The 8,193-nt window shown below is 42.0% G+C and overlaps 1 pseudogene; it reads right to left on the bottom strand.

The window, feature by feature from the left end:
• Positions 1–5,015: 5,015 nt before the first annotated feature.
• Positions 5,016–6,688, bottom strand: LOC101141648 (chromatin assembly factor 1 subunit B-like; annotated as a pseudogene).
• Positions 6,689–8,193: the final 1,505 nt, after the last annotated feature.

Below are 8,193 nucleotides of genomic sequence, written 5' to 3'. Positions count from 1 at the left end.
CTATCTTTTGGAATAGTTTCAGTAGAATTGGTACCAATTCTTCTTTGAGTGTCTGATAGAATTCAGCTGTGAATTCATCTGATTCTGGGCTTTTTTTTGGCTGGCAATTTTTTCATTACTATTTCAGTCTCACTCTTGTTATTGGTCTGTTCAGAATTTCTGTCTCTTCCTGGTTTAATCTAGGAAGGTTGTATATTTCCAGGAATTTATCCATTTCCTCTAGGTTTTCTAGTTTGTGTGCATGAAGATGTTCATAGTAGCCTTGAATGATGTTTTATATTTCTGTGGTATCAGTTGTAATATCTCCCATTTCATTTCTAATTGAGCTTATTTGGATCTTCTCTCTTCTTTTCTTGGTTAATCTTGCTAATGGTCTATCAATTTTGTTTATCTTTTCAAACAACCAGCTTTTTGCTTCATTTATCTTTTGTATTTTTTTGTTTCAATTTCATTTAGTTTTGCTCTGATCTTTGTTTCTTCTTTTCTTCTTCTGTGTTTGGGTTTGCTTTGTCCTTGTTTCTCTAGTTCCTTGTGAGCTTAGATTGTCTATTTGTGCTCTTTGAGACTCTTTGATGTAGGCATCTAATGCCACGAACTTTCCTCTTAGCAGCACTTTTGCTGTATCCCAGAGGTTTCACTATTATTATTCAGTTCCAAGAATTTTTTGGTTTCCATCTTGATTTCATTGTTGAACCAAAGATCATTCAGGAGCAGATTATTTAATTTCCATGTATTTCTATAGTTTTGAGGGTTCCTTTTGGAGTTAATTTCCAATTTTATTCCCCTGTAGTCTAAGAGACTACTTGATATAATTTCAATTTTCTTAAATTTATTGAGACTTGTTTTGCAGCCTATCATATGGTTCATCTTGGAGAATGTTCCATGTGCTGATGAAAAGAATGTTATGTTCTGCAGTTGTTGGGTAGAATGTTCTGTAAATAACTGTTAAGCTAATCTGTTCTAGGGTATAGTTTAAGTCAATTGTTTCTTTGTTGACTTTCTGTTTTGATGACCTGTCTAGTGCTGTCAGTGAAGTATTGAAGTCACCCACTATTATTGTGTTGCCATCTATCTTATTTCCTAGGTGTAGTGGTAATTGCTTTATAAATTTGAGAGCTGTGGTGTTAGGTGCATATGTATTTAGGATTGTGATATCTTCCTGTTGGACTAATCCTTTTATCATTATTTAATGTCCCTCTTTGTCTTTTTTAACTGTTGCTGCTTTAAAATCTGTTTTGTCTGATGTAAGAATAGCTACCCCTGCTGGCTTTTGGTTTCCATTTGCATAGAATTTATCTTTTCACCCCTTTACCTTAAGTTTATGTGAGTCGTTATTTGTTAGGTGAATCTCTTGAAGACAACAGATACTTGGTTGGTGGACGTTTATCCATTCTGCCATTCTGTATCTTTTAAGTGGGTCATTTAGGCAATTTACATTCAATGTTCATATGGAGATGTGAGGTACTATTCTATTTATCATGCTAGTTGTTGCCTGAATACCTGTTTCCCCCACCCCCCACTTTTGTTATTGTTTTATAGGCCCTGTGACATTTATGCTTTAAGGAGGTTCTATTTTGCTGTAGTTTGAGGTTTTGTTTCAAGATTTAGAACTCCTTTTAGCATTTCTTGTAGTGCTAGCTTAATAAGGGCAAATTCTCTCAGCGTTTGTTTGTCTGAAGACTGTATCTCTCCTTCATTTATGAAGTTTAGTTTACTGGATACAAAATTCTTGGCTGATAATTATTTTGTTTAAGGAGGCTAAAGATAGGACCCCAATCTCTTCTGGCTTGTAGGGTTTCTGCTGAGAAATCTGCTGTTAATCCAATAGATTTTCCTTTATAGGTTACCTGATGTTTTTGCCTCACAGCTCTTAAGATTCTTTCCTTTGTCTTAACTTTAGATAACCTGATGACTGTGTACCTACGTGAGGATCTTTTTGTGATGAATTTCCCAGGTGTTCTTTAAGCTTCTTATATTTGGATATCTGGAACTATAGCAAGACCAGGGAAGTTTTCCTTGATTATTGCAGCAAATAAGTTTTCCAAACTTTTAAATTTCTCTTCTTCCTCAGGAACACCAATCATTCTTAGGTTTGGTTATGTAACATAATCCCAAATTTCTTGGAGGCTTTGTTTATTTTTTTTTATTCTTTACTCTTTGTCTTTGTCAGATTAAGTTAATTTGAAAGCCTTGTCTTTGAGCTCTGAAGTTCTTTCTTTTACTTGTGTGATTCTATTATTGAAACTTTCCAGCATATTTTGCATTTCTCTAAGTGTATCTTTTATTTTCAGAAGGTGTGATTGTCTTTTCTTTATGATACCTATTTCTCAGGATATGGATTCACCATATCCTGTAACATTTTCTAAATTTCTTTAAGTTGGTTTTTACCTTTCTCTGGCACCTCCTTGAGTAGCTTGATTATCAACCTTCTGAATTCTTTGTCTGGCAATTCAGAGATTTCTTCTTGGTTTATATCCATTGCCAGGGAGCTAGTATGATCTTTTGGGGGTATTATAGAACCTCGTTTTGTCATATTACCATAAATGCTTTTCTGGTTCCTTCTCATTCGGGTAGACTGTTTTAGTAGAAAGATCTGGAACTGAAGGGCTGCTGTTCAGATTATTTCATCCTATGAGGTGATCCCTTTTGTGGTACTCTCCCACTTCCCCTAGGGATGGGGCTTCCTGAGAGCCAGACTGCAGTGATTGCTATTTCCCTTCTGGGTCTAGCCACCCAGTGGGGCTACCAGGTCCTGGGCTGGTGCAGGCGAATGTCTGCAAAGAGTCCAGTGATGTGATCTGTCTTCAGATCTCCCAGCCATGGATACCAGCAACTGCTCCAGTGGAGGTGGCAAGGAAGTAAAGTAGACTCTGTAGGAGTCCTTGATTGTAATTTTGTTTATTGCACTGGTTTTCTTGAATGCTGGTTTTGCTAGCAATGAAGTTGTCATGTGGACAGAGTCAAGAGCTCTGGTTAGCCAGGGTGTTGCAGGCAGTGGAATTAGCTGTTGTTTTCTTCTTCTTTGGAGCAGGGTTGTTCTGTTATGAGTTGCTGTAATGGCTTGAGTTGGTTGGCCTCCAGCCAGGAGATGGCACTTTCAAGAGAGCACTAGCTGGAGTAGTTGAAGGCTGGTATAAGCTTGCCCTACCTTGGCCAGGAGAAGCACTCAGGTTTTGCCAGCAATGGGTGGGGCCATAGAGCTCCCAAGACTTTATGTTTTTTGTCTTCAGCTACCAGGGCAGGTAGAGAAAAACCATCAGGTTGGGGCAGGGTTAGGTGGGTCTGAACTCAGAATCTCCTTGGGCAGGGCTTGCCTCGGTCACTGTTGGTGGCAAAGAATGGGAGGTGTTTCTCCAGCCAATAGAATTATGTTCCCAGTGGGACTGTGGTTGCCTCTGCTGCATCTTACAGGTCACCAAGGAAGTGGGGGAAAACCAGCAGTGACAGGCCTCACCTAGCTCCTACACAGCCAGCAAGGCCAGTCTCACTCCCGCCATACCCCACCAACATCCTAAAGTTTATATCCAGGCAGCTGGTCACCAGGGCTGAAATCTTGCCCCAGGCTACAAGCCTCCCCGCTGAGAAAGCAAGCAGCCTCAGGCCTTGCCCCTCCTTGCATGCCTGCCTGCACCATGCACTGTGGCTTCTGCACTTGTATCTACACTTCCCATTTGCAGTACCCCTGCCCCGATCTGCTTAGGTAAATTCATGCTCAGTCAAAATTATTACAAAGTTCAGCTAGAAGCTTCCTTCACCCTGTGGCCCCTCCCCAATTCCACTGGCTTCTGTTGCTGTCCCCAAGGACTGCTATGAGATAAAGCCAGGGATGGTTTCCCTAGGCTCTAGCTGGGGACCAGGAGTGCCTACAGGGCTTTTCCTGCTGCTGCTTCTACTTTTATATTTTGCTCAACTTGAAATCCATTTCCATTATAGGTAAGGTTAAATCCTCCGTGATCTGGATTTTCAGGTTCCCCAATGGGGATGTGTGTTCAGAGGCAGACTTTTCCCTTCTCACACTTTGGGAACTCACAATTTTTTGGCTGTCTCACGGAGTTTATAGCAGCAAACCACTTCTTTCTGTATATCAATATGATGGTTAATACTGAGTGTCAACCTGATTGGATTGAAGGATCCAAAGTATTGATCCTGGGTGTGTCTGTGAGGGTGTTGCCAAAGGAGATTAACATTTGAGTTAGTGGGCTGGGAAAGGCAGACACACCCTTACTCTGGGTGAGCACCATCTAATCAGCTGCCAGCATGGCTAGAATATAAAGCAGGCAGAAAAATGTGAAAAGACTAGACTGGCCTAGCCTCCCAGCCTACACCTTTCTCCCATAGTGGATGCTTCTTGCCCTTGAACATCAGACTCCATGTTTTTCAGTTTTGGGACTCAGACTGGCTTCCTTGCTCCTCAGCTTGCAGACAGCCTATTGTGAGACCTTCTGATCATGTGAGTTAATACTTAATAAACTCCCTTTGATATCTATGTATCCTATTAGTTCTGTCCCTCTAGTGTACCCTACAATGTATGTGTTTTTATTTATTTTATTTTTTAACCTTCCAAAGTTTAATCAACTCCTGAGAAGCAAAAATCTAACAATTACTTCAAATACTCAAATTCAACCGAGTAAAATCTCAAATTACTTTCTCATCTTCCTAATTCTAACTTTAAAAGGAGTCCCTCCATGAAGTGTCTGCACTTTCACAAGGATGCCAGGGAGGACTCATTGATTTTCACACTGGATAATGTTGAACTGCTCCAGTTTCAGAGACTTATGAAAAAGAGGATTCAGTATGTCAAAATGTTCACATCCCCAAGTTAAAAATGGAGACTGAATAAAACAGCATCCATATTTCTGGAGAAAAATCAGTACACATGTCACTTCTGTTACAGAAATCCATTTATGGCATCTGTCCCGCTCCATGGAAGCAACTGGTCTCAGGCATCTCCAGCTTCACCACCTCATTGCACACATGGGAGGTCTGGAAGGCTTTGAGCAGAAGCCAAGGTCCCATCAAGGTTCCAGACTTTCAGTGCCCCCTTTGTTTTCATTGAGTCTGGGCTGTTTTAGCTCTACGGGACTGTCCTGAGCGTTTCCAGGCATCTCTTACTAAATTGTTCTGCAGAAGGGGTGGAAATTACATTGATTGGTACAGACTTTGGTGGAGTGTCTGTCTTTAAGGGTATTGAGTTTATTCTCCAGGGTGTTGTCTTGCTCCAGGATTGCAATGTGTTCAGAGTGACCCTCCGGGATGGGTGGGCTTTTGTGTTTTAACTACTGGGCGGCAGGGTCTTCTCCTCCGAAGGCCTTGGCAAGGAGCTTTTGACAGCAGAATGATAGAGGGAGGGTCCCTGGTGGCTGTTGGGGCTGCGGCCTGTCTGGCCTGAGTTGGGGTTGACCAGGGGTTGCTGGGGTCTTGGGTTCTGCTGGCAGTTGTTCCCTCTACGGGTCTGGGTCCTGGCAAAGAACCTCGGTGTGTCTGACTCTTGGTTTTCTTTGCTGTATCAGGAGTTCTCATGCTCAAAACTGACTTCTCTTTTAAAAGAATTCCAAGTTCACCTTTCTCAAATGTCACAAACGAGCAGTAACTGTCTGTGGAAGAAATGGCCAGGAAGGCGCCATCGCTAGACCATGAAATGTCATTGAGGGTGTGGTAATGTATATTAGACACGTAACCGAAATGGAAGGACTCCTGGGTGTCCAGAAGCACAGAGTCCTCCTAAGCCACAGCAAATACCAGGCAGTAGGGCAGACTCATTAGCTCCGCACCTGTTTCCACCACTGGTCTCAGTTCAAAATAGACCAGACAGCTGCCAACAGCAAGAGTGGCTTTTCCAGGACACGGAAGATGAGCGATGGGCCTTTTAAGACTCTTCCTGGAGAAAACGTAAGTGGTGTTCATTACATTTTCACCGGATTCCACACATCCGGCTGGTGTGAGGAGCAAAGATCCATTGGGAGTGAAACTCAGTCTACGGAAGAACAACTTCATGCTGTCATCGTGAAACATGCGGTAGCTTCTTGCCTCTCCTTCAGCCCCTATTCCAGATAGCGTCTTTGAAACATTAAAAACCACATGCTTCTTCTGTATACTGTATACCTGCAGCACCCTGTCACAGCTCAGAGTAGCAACATATTGACCTAAAGGGTCCCAGTTTACTCCTTGGACATAACTTTTATGTTATGTTAATTGATATTTTTTGTCCTTTATTGACATCCCATATGATGGCTGTGTCATCCACAGAGGCAGAAGCCATAAAATTCCCATCAGTTGCCCACCAAATATCATACACATCTTCTAAGTGGCCTTTCAGAGTCTTCACAACCATCCAGTTCTCCCTGTTCAACTGGGCCTCGTCCTCATCCTGAAAAGAAATCTGCTCCAGCTGTTTGTTATCATTCACCTTCTACAACAGGATGACAGCATCATCTCCTCCCGATGCTAAAATCTCCCCAGTTGGAGAAAAACGCAGGACATTGAAGGCTTTGGTATGATGAGCAAGATTGAACAAAAATTCCATGATGTCGTTTCCATCTAGTCCCTTTTCTACCTTCCAGATCCTGACAACGGAGTCCATGCCTGCAGACACCAGTCTGTGCGTCCTCCCGGCCATCCCATGCTGGAAGTCCAGGCTGTACACAGGCTGTTTGTCATGCCAGGCTACTTCACAAGTGATAACTTTCATCCTCCTGAGTCTTGAAGGTGCAAAACGTTTCTCTGGCACTGTTCTGCAGGGAACAGGACGGTCAGCGGTGCTGTCACCTCCCTTGCAGGGCTGTGCTGCTTCCTGCGCACTGCAGGCCCTGACCCCTCATGAGTGGGACTGGAGTTTTAATTTTTATTTCTGTTTTTTGAGACAGAGTGCTCTGTCCCCCAGGTTGGAGTGCAGTGGCACAATCTCAGCTTACTGCAACCTCCAGCTACTGGGCTCAAGCAATCCTCCCACCACAGCCTCCATAGTAGCTGGGACTACAGGGAAGTACCACAATGCCCGGCTAATTTTTGTAGAGGCAGGGCCTTGCTATGTTGCCCAGGCTGTTCTCGAACTCCTGGACTCAAGCAATCCTCCAACCTCAGTCTCCCAAAATGCTGGGATTATAGGTGTGAGCCATCGCACCCAGCCATGTATGTGTTTTTAATAGTCAATAAATGGGGTGCTATCAATTTCATTCTGTAACTTTATTTTTAAAAATCATCATTCGATTTTTAAGATCTTCCCTCATATGCATGTTCATCCAATAATTCATTGCTTCTAACTGCTTCATGGTACTCCACAATGTGTAGCCATCATATTTGATTTCTCTATTCCTTTAGTAGTGAGCACTTAGGTTGCCTCCAACTCTTGCTACAGTGACATATTCTCATATATGTCTCTTTACAGCATACAGGTATGTCTCATTTTATTGAATGTCACTATTGTACTTTGCAGATATTGTGTTTTTCTCAAACTGAAGGTTTGTGGCAACCCTATGTCAAGTAAGTCTATCAGTGCCATTTTTTCAACAGCATGTGCTCACTTTGCATCTCTGTGTCACAGTTTCATAATTCTTGCAATATTTCAGATGTTTTCATTATTATTATACCTGTTACAGTGATCTGTGGTCAGTAATCTTTGATGTTGCCATTGTAATTGTTTTGGTGCCATGAACCGTGCGCATAGAAGACAGTAAACTTAATCTATAAATATGTGTTCTTACTACTTCACCAAATGGATGTCCCCTCAACTCTCTCCCTCTCCTCATGGCTCCCTATTACCCGAGACACAATAATATTGAAATTAAGTCAATTTATAACCCTATAATGGTATCTCACTGTTCAAGTGAAAGGAAGAGTCACACACCTCTCACTTTAAATCAAAAGCTAGAAATGAATAAGCTTAATGAGGAAGGTATGTTGAAAGCTGAAATAAGCCAAAACTAGGCCTCTTGCACCAAACAGATAGCTCAGCAGTTAGCCAAACAGTTAGTTGTGAATGCAAAGGAAAAAAAAAATCATGAAGGAAATGAAAAGTGCTACTTCAGTGAATACATGAAGAACAAGAAAGGGAAATAGTCTTATTGCTGATATGGAGAAAGTTTGAGTGGTCTGCATAGAAAATCAAACCAGCCACAACACTCTTCTAGAGTGGAGAAGTTAATGTCTGTCTTCAGATATTCAAACAACAGGCTGACTCTCTTTTTAGGGGCTAAT

Source organism: Gorilla gorilla, chromosome 5 (genome assembly GCF_029281585.2).
Source record: "Gorilla gorilla gorilla isolate KB3781 chromosome 5, NHGRI_mGorGor1-v2.1_pri, whole genome shotgun sequence".
In the NCBI taxonomy this organism is placed as follows: domain Eukaryota; kingdom Metazoa; phylum Chordata; class Mammalia; order Primates; family Hominidae; genus Gorilla; species Gorilla gorilla.
Note: the sequence above shows the minus strand (reverse complement) of the source record. Positions and strands in the feature narration are given on the sequence as shown.